This window comes from Tupaia chinensis, unplaced genomic scaffold (assembly GCF_000334495.1).
Source record: "Tupaia chinensis unplaced genomic scaffold, TupChi_1.0 Scaffold000288_2, whole genome shotgun sequence".
NCBI lineage: Eukaryota > Metazoa > Chordata > Mammalia > Scandentia > Tupaiidae > Tupaia > Tupaia belangeri.
Window position 1 is genome coordinate 4015161 of NW_006159773.1, and position 14866 is coordinate 4030026.

The 14866-nt window shown below is 35.9% G+C and overlaps 1 protein-coding gene across 1 annotated transcript in view; it reads right to left on the bottom strand.

The window, feature by feature from the left end:
- CPA6 (carboxypeptidase A6) overlaps positions 1–14866 on the bottom strand; it is a 371754-nt gene that overhangs the window by 309722 nt on the left and 47166 nt on the right. The gene's annotated exons all lie outside the window — the stretch shown is intronic.

Genomic DNA, 14866 nt, shown 5'->3' on the forward strand with positions numbered 1-14866 from the left:
AGGGAAAGTAAGCTCTTCCTTGATTCAACTATTTGTTTCAAATAAAAACATTTAGACCAAAAAAAAATGGTGGACTGGATATTTGATGGTGGTACCATAAGTTTATAATGGAGTTGGAAAATTCCTATGACTCAGCGACATGATAATGTCCATGGTACAACATGTTTATGATGCTGGTGTAAGCCAACTTTCTGTGCCTCCAGTCTTGTAAAAGTATAGCCCATACAATTGTGTGTAGTATATAATACTTGATAAGGACAATAAATGACTTTTGTTACTGGTTTGTATAATTACTCTACTGTACTTTTTATCATTATTTTAGACTATAATTATGAAAAACAGCTTACTGTGTAACAGTGGCTGTGTGATGTCAGCAACAATCTCATACAACTCACTTTACTTAATTGCATCATTTTCTCTTGTGCTTGATTTAATCTTGTGTTGTTTTGTTCATCATGGACCACCCAGTGGGATAAAATATGAAGATGGAAGACAGCGCTATTGATATTCTTGATCCTGTGTAGTCCTAGGCTAATGTGTTTGTGTCTTCTTCTGCTATGCCATCTGCTGGCCCCAATTCTTAACAGTTTTTTTAAAAATTAGAATTTTAAAAAGTCAGAAAAGCTTATATAATAGGGATATAAGGAAATATTTTTGTGAAGTTGTACAATGTGTGTCTTAAACGTTATTACAAAAGAGTAAAAGTTTAAAAAATTGATAAAAAAGCATAAGTTAAAATTGATTTAGTATCGAAGAAAGAACATTTTTAAATAAAGTATGCAGAGTGAGTAATGTCCTAACCCTCTTACTCACTATTCACCTACAGACTGATACAGAACAACTTCCAGTCCTACAAATTCCATTCCTGGTAAGTGCCCTATACAGGTAGGTACACTCTTAAAATCTTTCACATTGTATTTTTACTGTATCTTTTCTATGTTTAGATTTATACATATGGAGAAGGTCTTCAAAAAAGTTTGTAGAAAAACAATTAAAACATGAGTTTATTTTGGTGCAAAAAATTGAAATCCATGCATAATTTTTCATAAAATGTATTTACTATGACATTTTTAAAAACCTCTCATATTTTCCATTTTATTACAATTATCTACCGTAGTAGTTGTACAGGTTTATAGTGTAGGAGTAGTAGACTATACCATGTAGCCTAGATGTATAGTAGCTTTTGAAGGTTTGTGTGAGTATACTCTATGACATTTGCACAATGACAAAATCACCTGACACATTTCTCAGAACACAGTCCTGTCATTAAGTGACACATGACTTGATACCTATCTATATTATAATATCTATCTATCTATCTATCTATCTATCTATCTATCTATATCACATGTCTTTTTTTTTCTCTCTTGTTTCCTTATCATGTAACCTAAACAAGTACTGACTATCAGTATTTAAATACTGTTTCTTTTACTCTATAGTATTTAAGTTATGAGATATCAGAATGAGTATACCTCACTCAAGCAAATATTTTTAACTCCTCTTCTAGAAAATGAAATAGTTTGGTTTTGTTTGTACAAGCATATTTGTAGCATACTAGACAGAATTATGACATTACTGTCTTCTTTTGGAGGTTAAGTATGACTTAAGGAGACATATGTGGGTACAAGTTGACAGGGGATGGATTTGTGATGTTAATATAATATGCCAATTTTACTGAGTTAAGGGATATTCGGAACTGGTAAAAATGCAGGAAGGGAAATTTGGGAAAATATGGAAAAGTAAGAGATTCGTGTTACACAGATGTGGTTTGTTGTTGCCTGTTGGTGATGTCATGTATTGTAGTCTCAACTCATTTGCTGTGTAGCATATATCATGTTGGGTAAAATCTCTTTATAAACTAAATGATGTATAAAGATTAAATGTATAAATAATAATAAAGAATACAAGTAAAAAATATTTTGCAGTGTGTCTGTGAGGATGTTTACAAAAGTATCAGAATTTTAATTGGGAGGCTAAGATTACTCTCACCAAGATAGGTGAGCATCACCTAATTTGTTGCAGACCTGAATAGAATAAAACAGTAGAGGAAGGATGAATTTGCTCTCTGGTTGAGCTGGAACAGCCATCTTTGCCTGCCTTTAGACATCAGTTCTCTTTGCTCTTGTGTCTTTGGTCTCAGATTACTACTTAAACCATTGTTCTCCTGGTTCTTCTCAGTTTTCTGGGTTTGGAATGGAATTATTCAATACACCACCAGCTTTTCAGAGCTTGACATTATAGGCAGCAGACTGTGGGACTTCTCAGCCTCTGTGTTTGTGTGAGTTAGTCCTTTTATATATATCTATACATATCCTATTAGCTCTGTTTCTTTGGAGAACTTTGATTAACACAGATGGTTTCATATGCAGATGAATTCCTGTTTAGAGAACTTTGAAAAAATTCTTTTAAAACTTTTCCTGTGGGTACAACTTATGACTTGGTGGTAGCTGGACTCACATGGCTGACCTCATGGTTTAAGTCCAGGACCCAGTGGTTTGAAGAACACACAAGGTATGTGTATAGGCCAAAATCCGACAGGAGAGAGAAATGAAGGAAAAGAAATAACAGTATGACCATGCCCAATAGGAAATGTTTTCTCTCTTTCTCTTTTTTCTCTGTCTTTTTTTCACTTTCTGCCAAGCACACATTCCCTCTGGAGGAAAAAAAAAGGAAAGAAAGAAAAGAAAGAACTTTCTTATGAAAGGTCTATTAATAGGTGATCCAGAGTACTCAACAAGTACCTTACTGCGGGCTGGCCTACAGTAGAGCTTCCTGAATTGTGGCACACATGGAAAATGAAAATATTTCTATGTGACATTTGGGTAAATATAGGGAATTTGAAATGCTTGTCGAGATGGAGGAGGTAGGCACCTTGAAGTCTGATAAGATGGATTTCTTAGCACATAATTTGGAAGCCCTGGTTTTAATGAGGAAGATCAAATGATACTGAGGGCCTGATGAGGGATCCAGAGTCTATTAAGAAATAATAATGATAGAAACAGTTATCACTCACTGACCACCATCATGTGTCAGCCACATACCCAGTTATTTATATATGTTATTTCTTTTCAAACTTGAAATAATTCTCTGGACTGTACCTCTGTAATGACACCATGAAGAGGTCAGATGATTCCTATCTGTAAAAAATAACTATAGGATTCCAGCGACAATGGAGCAGGTTGCAGGGTGAGCATCAGGGAGACAGAGCTGGAGAGAAACTATGACTCACCTGCTCCCGCATGCCTTTGAACTCTCAGATGTGTTCATTGGGATCTGGCGGATCCTATTCTTCCCTGTCCCCTGCACCATTGCAATATCTGGTTCCAGCAATGATGGTGCAGGTTGCAGGGTGAGTATCAGGGAGATGCAGTTGCAGAGAGACTGTGGCTCACCTTGCCCCACCAGTGACTTCTGGAATACCTGGTGTCCTTTGAGACTTTATATTTTATTGGTCCATGCAACATGCATTGTGTGTGGCATGAATTTTATCTCTTCCTTTACTTATATCCTCCAGCTTAGCCCCAGGTACACCTGACCCTGAAACTCTGGGGAGGAACCAAGCACCTTGAACTGGCTACATATACCATTCTCTGATTGGAACACAAGGCTCTCTTTGAAGAAAATACCAGAGAAGTAGAATGCATCTTTCTCCCTGACATTACAGAATTAACTCCAAGAAATTAGAAAGAAATGAATAATCCATCAGATGACCAGAAGCCAGTGCAGAGGCAAAAGAAATACAAGAAACGAAGAAAATATCTCTCCTTCAAAGGAAAAGAACAACTCCTCATCATCCACAGAGTATAACAGAACTCGTGGAAATGTCAGATACACAATTCAGAATATTCACAGTGACAAAACTAAATGAGATGCAAAAGAAAAGAAACAACGAACTCAGAAGATGAGGAAGACCTTCCACAATTTGAAAGAAAAAAAAGTCCCCATTAAAAAAAAAAAATCAAACAGAACTGTTAGAGATGAAGGTTGTAATACAGGAAATCAAAACTTTCCTTGAAAGTATTAAAAGCAGATTAGATTGTACATTGTACAGATCAAATCTCAGATCTAGAAGACAAAACCTCTGACCAAGAAAAAAAATCACCAAAAAGAATGAAAAAATAAACAAATGAGAATAATATACATAAAATACTAGATATCATTAAACACCTAAACATCTGAATAATTGGTGAATAATTCTTCACTTCCGAGCAAGTGAAGAATCTAATGAAGACATTGATAATCTATTCCATGAAATTCTGGAAGAAAACTTACTAAATCTAGAGAATCATTTATACACTCAGACCCAAGAAATACAAAGGACTCCAATAAAACCAAGCCAAGAAGATCCTCGACATGGCATATCATAGCCAGATGGCCAAAATCACAGGTAAGGGAAAGCTTCTAAAAATGGCAAGAGAGAAATGTCAAGTTATTTAAGATGTTATCCCATTAGGCTAATATTGGACCTCTTAGCAGAAACAATGCAAGCAAAGAAAGAATTGGAAGATATATTCAAAGTGTTAAAATAAAACCATTTCAACCAAGATTACTATACCTGGCAATAGGGAAGTAAAGATAAAAACATTCTTGGATAAGCAAAGTCTGAAAAAATTTACCAACACTAGATCAGCTCTTCAAGAAGTACTGAAGGGAGTGCTATACCAGGAAAACTAAAGAGAGTCAGATAGAAATAAGAGAACAAAAACAACCAAGAAAACAGCTAACATAATGGAAGGGACAAGTCCAGACATATTGATAATAACATTGAATGTTAATGAATTAAATTCTCCAATCAAAAGACAAAGATTGGCTGAATGCAAAAAAAAAAAAAAAAAAGAAACAGAAACCATCTATCTGTTGCTTACAAGAAACATATACCTCATGGATAAAGACACAAATAGACTAAATATGAAGGACTGGAAAAAGATAGTCTATGCAAATGAAAGCCAAAAAAGAGCTAGAGTTGTGATACTGATTTCAGACAAAATAAGCTTTAAGACAAAAACTGTTAGAAGAGACAAGAAGGACATTATAGAGTAGTAAAAGAACTTATTCATTGAGAAGATATAATACTTACAAATATCTATGCACCCAACTCAGGAGCACCCAAATATATGAAGAAAAGACTGCTTGATCTAAAAAGAGAGAGAAACTGCAACACACTAAACATCAGGGATCTCAACACCCCACTATCTCATTCAGAAGAATCATCTAGACAAAAAAAAAAAAAGTAAAAGATACAGGGTCTAAACGATACCATAAATCAAATGGACTTGACAGACATCTATAGAACCCTATAGAACCTTCCGCTCAAAAATGAAATATACATTTTCCACCCCCACATGGAGCCTCTTTTGAAGATTGACTACAAGATAGGACATAAAACAAGCATTAACACACTCAAAGACATAGAAACTATATACAGCATCTTCTCCAACCATGATGGAATTAAACTTGATATTAATTTCAGAAAAAAAAACCCACACATTGAAAATGCACAAACATATGGAAACTAAACAACTGACTCCTAGATGACTGCACAACTAATGAAGAAATTAAGGCTGAAATAAAAAGATTCATTTAAAGCAATGATAATGAGGTCCCAGTAGATGGCAAAATGGTTGCATCATTGGACTCCCACACATCCTAGACCTGGTGGCTTAAAACTCACACTGGACACGTGAGTGTGTGTGCCCTAGATCCTAAGAGGAGAATGGAGGAGAAAGGACTATAGTAGGGCCATTACCCTGGGGGATGATTTCTCGCTTTCTGTCTCTCTGTATCTCCAGCAACATACCTGTCCTATAGCAAAAATCTTTCTAAAAAAAAAAAAGAAAAAGAAAAGAAAAGAAAGCAATGATAATGAGTACACAAGTTTCCATAACCTATGGGACACAGCAAAAGCAGTCATAAAAAGGAAATTCATAGCAATTAGTGCACATAACAAGATGGAAAGGTGGCAAATAGACAACCTAACATCATGCCTCAGAGAATTAGAAAACTAAAAAAATTTCAAAAAAATGTCAGGATAAAAGAAATAACAAAGATTCGAGCAGAAATAAATGAACTATAAAGAAAATAAATGAAATCAAAAGCTGGTTCTTTGAAAAGATAAAATGAAATTAATCCACCCTTAGATAGACTCATTAATAAGAGAGAAAAAGACTAGATTAATCAAATTCACAATAAAGCAGGCAATATTACAACAGACACAATAGAAATACAAAACATCATGAGAGGATACTGAGAGACTATACATTAACAAACAAGAAAACCTGGATGAGATGGACAAATTCCTAGACACATATATTCTACCAAGATTGAATCAGGAAAACATAGAAAGACTGACTAGACCCATAACAAGAAAAGAGATTCAATCAGTAATAAATACACTCCCAACGAAGAAAAACCCAGGTCCTGATGGCTTCACTTCTGAATTCTACAAAACCGTTAAAGAAGAATTAACCCCATTCTACTCAAACTATTTCTTTTTTTTTTTTTTTTGAGAGGTTTTCGCTATAGGGTGCGTGCGCTCACCAGACAGACAGAGAGAGACAGAGAGGCAGAAAGCGAGAAATCACCCCCCAGGGGGGATGGTCACGCCGCAATCCCCTCTCCTCCATTCTCCTCTCGGGATCCTGGGCACGCACACACATGCGCCCGACATGAGTTTTAAGGCACCAGGTCCGGGACACGAACCATGGTTGACTACATGAGAGTCCAGCAACATAGCCATTACGCTAACTGCTGGCTCCCAACTCAAACTATTTCTAAAGAAACCCTCCTAAATTCATTCTATGAAGCCTCCATCACTCTTATCCCCAAGGACATGAGAAAAAGGAAAACTACAGACCAATATCTCTGATGAATAAAATGCAAAAATTCTCAACAAGATACTAGCAAATCATATCCAACAACATAAAAAAAGATTATACATCACTACCAGGTAGGCTTTATCCCAGGGATGCAATGGTGGTTCAGCATTCCTAAAACCAGAAAATGTAACACACCATATTAACAGAAAGAAAGATAAAAACTATGATTATATCAAACAATGCAGGAAATTGTTTGATAAAATACAACATCCCTTCATGATTAAGACTCAGCATAATCAGCAGAGAAGGGACATTTCTCAACACACAGTAAGTCATCTATGAAAAACTCATAGCTAACATCATACCGAATGGGGAAAAGCTGAAAACTATTCCAGTAAAAACTAGTAAAAGACAAGTCTCTCCATTTTCTCCACTCCTTCTTGATATAATGCTGGCAATCCATATAGTAAAGTGATAGGATACAAAATTAACTTATAAAAATCTATAGCATTTCTCTATACAAACAACAAGCAGACAGATACAGAACTGAAAAAAGTAATCCCATTTATCATAGCCACAAAAAGTATAAGACACCTAGGAAAAACTAACCAAGGAAGGCAAAGATTTCTATAAGGAAAACTATGACAATCTTAAAAAAGAAATAGAAAAGAACACAAAAAAAGTAGAAGGACATCCTATGTTCCTGGATTAGGAGATTAATATAATCAAAATATTAATCCTACCTAAATTGATCTACATATTCAATGCAATCCCTATAAAATTACAAGAGACATTCTTCACAGATCTAGAAAAGACAATCATAGAATTTGTCTGAAATCATAAAGACCCTTGGAACCAGCAATTAGTGTAATGGTTATGTTGCTGAACTCCCATGTAGTTGACCACGGTTCGAGTCCTGGACCCGGTGGCTTAAACTCATGCTGGGTGTGTGTGCATGTGTGCCCAAGATCCCGAGAGGAGAATGGAGGAGAAGGGATTGCGGTGTGGCCATCCCCCCCGGGGGGTGATTTCTCTCTGTCTTTCTGTCTCTCTCTGTCTTTTTGGCAAGCGCATGCACCCCATAGCAAAAAACTCTCAAAAAAAAAAAAAAAAACCGGGAACCAGCAGTTAGCGTAATGGCTAACTGGACTTCCACGTAGCGTAATGTCACTGGACTCCCATGTAGTCAACCACAGTTCGCATCCCGGACCCGGTGGCTTAAAACTCACGCCGGGCACGTGTGCGTGCGTGCCCAAGATCCCGAGAGGAGAATGGAGGAGAAGGGATCTTGACATGGCCATCCCCCTGGGGGATGATTTCTCGCTTTCTGTCTCTATGTCTCTCTCTGTCTGTCTGGAGAGCGCACACGCCCTATAGCGAAAAACCTCTCCTCCCCCCAAAATATTATAAAGACCCTGTATTACAAAAGTCATCCTACACTAAAAGAGTGGAGTGGGTGGCATCTCATTTCCTGAAGCAAAATAGATTGCAAAGCTGTGATAATCAAAACAGTATGGTATTAACACAAAAACAGACACAAGGACCAATGGAACAGAGTAGAGAAATAAATCCCAAATATACAGTCAGTTGATCTTAGATAAAGTATACCAGCCAATCCAGTGGGAAAAGGAAAACCTCTTTAGCAAACGGTGCTGGAAAAACTGGGTATACATCTGCGGTATCCATCTGCAGAAATATGAATCTGAACCCCTATCTGTCACCATTAACAAAAATCAACTCAAAGTGGATCAAAGATCTAAACCTAAGTCTGAAAACTATAAAACTACTGGTAGAAAACAGTGGGGAAATTCTGGGAGACATTGGAGAAAGCAACAAATTCTTAAGCAAGACCCCAAAGCACAGGCAAGAATCCCTAAAATAAACTGTTGTGATTACATCAGATTAAGACATTTCTGCACAGTAAAGGACACAGTAGTTAGTGTAAATTGACAACCCTCAGGATGGGAGAAAATTTTTGTTAACTATGTCTCAGATAAGGGACTGATAACCAGAATACCCAGGGAACTCAAGTGACTTACCCGGAAGAAAATTATTAACCCAATTAAAAGATGGGAAAATGAGGTGAATAAACAACTCTCTAAGGAAGACATACAATAAGTGAAAAAGCATGTGAAAAAATACTCAACAATCCTCATCATGAGGGAGATGCAGATCAGAACTACGATGAGATACCACCTAACTCCAATCAGAATGGCAAAGATTAAAAAAAAAATGATAAGTGCTGGTGGAGATGTGGTGAAAGGGTAACCTTCCCACATTGTTGGTGGGAATGGCAAGCCTCTGTAGAGAACAAAGGGTTTCAAATAGAACTACCATTTGACCCAGCAATTCCTCTCTTGGGTATCTACCCAATGGACAGTAGAACACTCAGCTGGAAACTGGCTTGCACAATTATATTTATTGTGGCATTATACACGATTGCTAAGACAAGGAACCAACCCAAATGTCCACAAACAGATGAATGGATTGAAAAAGTGTGACACAAATACTCCATGGAATACTATTCATCCATAAAAAACAAGACCCTGGCATTTGATAGAGAGTGAACAAACATGGAAGATTTCTTGCTTAGTGAAGCCTGTCAGGCCATGAAACAGAGACATTGTGTCTCTGCTTAACATATACCAACTGTCTACACTCTATGGTAGAGACTGAAAGACTGAAGGATATAAAAGCATTGAAAATTGTTATGGACACTGGGAACAAAGTGGAAGGAAAGTGGGAGAGGGGAAGAGTACAGAAAGAGAAATTTGGGAAAAATGAAGAAGTGAGTTATTTGTGGGACACAGATATGGTTTGTTGCCTGTTGATGTCATGGGTAGTATTCTCAACTCACTTGATGTTGGGTAAAATCTCCTTACAATCTAAATTATGTATAGTGAATGAATGTATATAAATAATAAAATTTAAAAAATGTTGGATGTCCTAGCTAATACAAACAGAAAAGAGAATAAAATAAGAGGCATTCAAATAGGAAAAAACTGTAAAATTATCTCTAGTTGCAGATGACATAATTGTATACATAGAAGACCCAAAGTAGCCACAAAAAAACTCCTGAGAATGATAAATGAATACAGTAATGAGGCAGGATGCAAAATCAACACACAAAAATCTATGGCTTTTCCATATACAAACAACAAGGAGACTGAGGTAGAACTGAACAAAATAATTTTACTTACAATAAACATAAAAAGTATAAGACATATAGGATTAAATTTAACCAAAGAAGTCAAAGTCCTCTGTAAGAAAAACTATGAAAATCGAAATAAAAAAGTTGGAAATGATACAAAAAAGTGGAAGGACATCTCATGTTCCTGGATTGGAAGAATATAATCAAAAAGTCAATTCTATCTAAATTAATCTACATATTTAATGCAATCCCAATCAAATTACCAGAGACATTTGCAGATCTAGAAAAGACAATCAAAAAATTTGTCTGGATCATAAAAGACCCCTTATTGCCAAAGCAATCCTGTGCAAGAAGAGTGGAGTAAGGTGCATCACAATTCCTGACTCTAAAATATATTACAAAACTGTAATAATCAAAACAGCATGCTATTGGCACAAAATTAGACAGGTGAATCAATGGGACAGAATAGAGACCTCAGAAATATACCCCAAAACAAACAGCCAACTGATTTTTGACAAAGGGCACCAGTCAATCAAGTGAGAAAAAGAAAACCTTTTTAGCAAATGGTGCTGGAAAAACTAGATATCCATCTGCAGAAAGATGAATCTGGACCCCTGTCTCTCAGCATTAGCAAAAATCAAGTCAAATTAGATCAAAGATCTAAACCTAAGACCTCAAGCTATAAAACTACTAGTAGAAAACACTGAGGAAACACTGAGAGACACTGGAGTAGGCAAAGACTTCTTAAATAAGACCCCTCCCCACCAAGCACAGGTAATAATTCAAAGTAGACAAGTGGGATTACATCAGATTACATAATTTCTGCACAGAAAAAGACACAGGAGAATATTTTTGTAAACTATATCTCAAAAAAGTGACCGATAACCAAAATACACAGGGAACTAAAAAACTCTCTAGAGAAGGCTTATGAATAGCCAAAAAGCATATGAAAAAATGTTCAACATTCCTTAACATTAAGAAGTTACAAATCAAAACCACAATGAGGTACTACCTAACCTCAGTCAAAATAGCTAAGATTGGGAACCAGCAGTTAGCATAATGGCTATGTCGCTGGACTCCCACGTAGTAGACCGCGGTTTGCATCCCGGACCCAGTGGCTTAAAACTCACGCCGGGCGCGTGTGTGTGCATGCCCAAGATCCCAGGAGGAGAATGGAGGGGAAGGGATTGCAGCGTGGCCATCCCCCCCTGGGGGGGGTGATTTCTTGCTTTCTGTCTCTCTGTGTCTGTCTGGCGAGTGCACACACCCTATAGCAAAAACCTCTGAAAAAAAAAAGAAAAAAATAGCTAAGATTAAGAACACAAAAAAATGACAAATGCTAGCGAGTTATGGTGAAAAGGGAACTCTCCTACATTGTGGGTGGGAATATAAATCAGTGCAGCCACTATGGAGAATAATATGGAGGATTCTCAATGATCTACAAATACAACTACCATATGATCCAGCAATTCCACTCCTTGGTATCTACCCAAAGGATAGGAAAATGCTCAGTTGGAAAAGTATGTGCATGTTCATGTTTATTATGACATTATTCACAATTGCTAAGACATGGGACCAACCCAAATGTCTATGAATAGATGAATGGATTGAAAAAGTGTGGCAGATATACACTAAGGAATATTACTCAGCCATAAAAAACTACAAGACCCTGACATTTGATAGAAAGTGGATGAATAGGGATGGTTTACTGCTGAGTGAAGCAAGCCAAGCTATGAAAGAGAGACACTGTATGTCTCCACTTAATATATACTGACTGTCTGCACTCTATGACAGAAACAGAATAGAGGATACAGAAGCATGGAAAATGGTTGTGGACACTGGAGACAGGGTGGGAAGAGGGGGGGAGATGAGGGGAAAGGAGAGGAAAGGAATCAAGGAGAAAAGTAAAGAGACAAGACATTTGAGGGACACAGAAATAGAAGACTGTCTCTTGATGATAATATGTATGATTTCTCCAACAGGACTGGTGGGAAGTGTATTCATGTTGGGTAAATTAATTTTATAAGGTGTAGTGATGTACAGTGATTAAATATAAAAATTAAAAAAATGAAAAACAAAACTATACTTTGGGACCAGTAGATGGCGTAATGGTTATGTCACTGGATACCCACATGATTGACTGTGGTTTGAGTCCCAGACCTGGCAGCTTGAAACTCACACTGGGCACATATGCATCTGTGTCCAAAATCTGGAGAGGACAGTGGAGGAGAAGAAATAGCAATGTGGCCATCCCCTCAGAGGGGTGGTTTCTCTCTGACTCTTGTCTCTCCACTGAGATCATGTGCCCTATAGCAAAAATATTTCAAAAAAATAACTATACACTGAACAAAATTACTAAATATAATAATTTCAATCCACTGGAAAATATTTAATGATAAGCAACAACTTAAGTATTTACTTATTTTAAAAATTACTATTGCATTGAGTATAAGCAATAAGCTTACAACATTTTAAAATCTGGGAGCATTCCTATATCCCCTAATTTGGGCATAGAAAACCTGCAGCTTTATCAGCTGGAGATGATAAACAGCTAGAAATTTGAGAGAGAGATTTAGGATGTGAGAGAGCTGTAGAAGGGCTGATTTAATAAACACTTGGCTGACCGCTATGCTATGCATGCTTATTGAATATTAGTAAGCTTAGAAAAAATGAAAAACAGAGAGTCTTATGAATTTTCTATACCTCTGAATGCATATTATAATTTATATACAGCAGCAGAGGGTAAAAGGCTTACTAGATGAAGCATCTAACTATAACATCTGCTCAGATTATTGCCTGACTTCTAAACCATGCAAGTACAGGGCAGACTCCCTAGAGAGTCAGGCAAGAAATAATGAACAGAGACATCAGAGGCTGGAAATTTCAGTTCAACTCTTGGAAAGTTAACAATAACAACAAAAATTCAAATGCTTTCAAAAGAACAAAATAGATTCCAGAGTCGCTACTTAATATTTTCTCTGTTTTTTTTCCAGTTTTCAACCAAAAATTATGAGAGTTTGAAAGGAACAGTAAAGTATCACCCACACTTAGAAAAAAGGGTAATGATTAGAAAGTTGCTTTAAGTGGGCTCAAGTGTTGAATTTAAAGCAGATTTCTAAAAGCAGTTATAAATATCCTTTAAAAAATTAAAGAAAATGATGTTCAAAGAATTAAAGAATATATATTAATTATGACTAAGAAAATAGGAATATTAAAAGAGAAGGAAAAATATAACAGTTAAATGGAAATTTTATAGATTCAAGTATAGTAAATGAAATAAAAAACATATGCTAGCTTCAAAAACAGATTTGAGATGACAAATTTAAAAATCACTGTAATATGCAACTAGATCAGTAGAAACTATCCAACCCAAAGAAACAGAAAGCAAAAAGATTGAAGAAAAATGAACAGAAACTCTTAGAACTGTCCTTCAGTTGAGCACTGAAACATGCATTTAAGTTCTTAGTACTAGAGGGAAAAGGTCAGAAAATTTTGAGAAAATAATGACTCAAATTTACTCGAATTTGGTGAAAAGATAACTTACAGACATAAGAAGCTCAATAGACCAAGATAAGCTAAAGGAAATAAATTGAGACACATGAGAGTCAACTTTTTAAACTGAAGATAATGAGAAAATCTTAGAAGCAGTAAGGTAAGAGCTACTCACAGAGGAGAACAATGATATGAATAACAACTAGTTTCTCATTAAAGGCAATGGACACCACAAGACATTGTAATGACAAATTGACAGTGCTAAAAGGAAAAGAAAAGCAAACCAACCAACCTGTCAGTCAAAAATTCTCTCTAGAGAGAGAGTTCTTTGAAAATGAGGGTGAAATAAAGCCATTTCCAAATAAACTAAAGATGAAAATCTTCTTTGCCAATAAACCTGCACTACTAGAAATGCTCAGAGTTCTCCAGGCTAAAAGGAAGTGAAACCAGATGGCTACCTAGATACAAAGGGAGGAATGATGAACACAGGAAATGTGGAGACATGTATATACAAATGTATGCATGTGTGTGTGTGCATATATGTGATGCATATATATGTGCATATATGTGTAGACGTATACATAGATCTATTCACATACATACACACATACATTTTTAAATTTCTTTAAAAGATATGTGACTGAAGCAAAAATATGAAACTTAATTATTTGACTTAAAACCTATGTAAAACATAGGACGACAGCAAAAATAGGGTATATATGGAACTATATCAATGCAAAGCTCTTATATGTTACTGAGAAAATGAATCAGTATTAACTTGAAATAGTTCATGAGAAGTTAAAATATGTATTGTAATAAAAATGTACATTATAATAGAGGTATAAATTTAATAGAGAAATTAAAGTGGTATATGAAAAATAATTGTTTTAAACAAAAGAAAAGAGGAATATAAAAACAAAGCAGATTAAAGAAATAGAAAATAAACATTGAAATGGCATAACTAAATTCAAACATATGGAAAATTATCTTAGCACAAATAGACTAAATGAGACTTTTAGACTGAATTTAAAATGTAAGATTTAGGTACATATTGTCTATAAAGACACAATAGAGGAACTAGTGAATTTTCTACTGATAGTTCAGCCTCCAGCCCACAAACTCAAGTGGAGAGGCAAGGGAAAGACCTTCAGAAGAAGACTTTTCCATGGCTCCTGAGAACTAGTGGTTTCAGGGAAAAAAAAGAGAAATGAAGATTTTCTACGGATAATTCAGCCTCTATCCCCCAAATTTGAGTGGTAGGGAGCCCCTCTATCCTTCTTTCTGTCTCTCTCTGCCTCCGTCTTCTCATTTTTTTTAAATTTTTTAAATTTTTTTATTTTTATTTTCTACATTAATTCACTATACACCATCACAACACACCAATGAATTTTCCATCCAAAATACACTG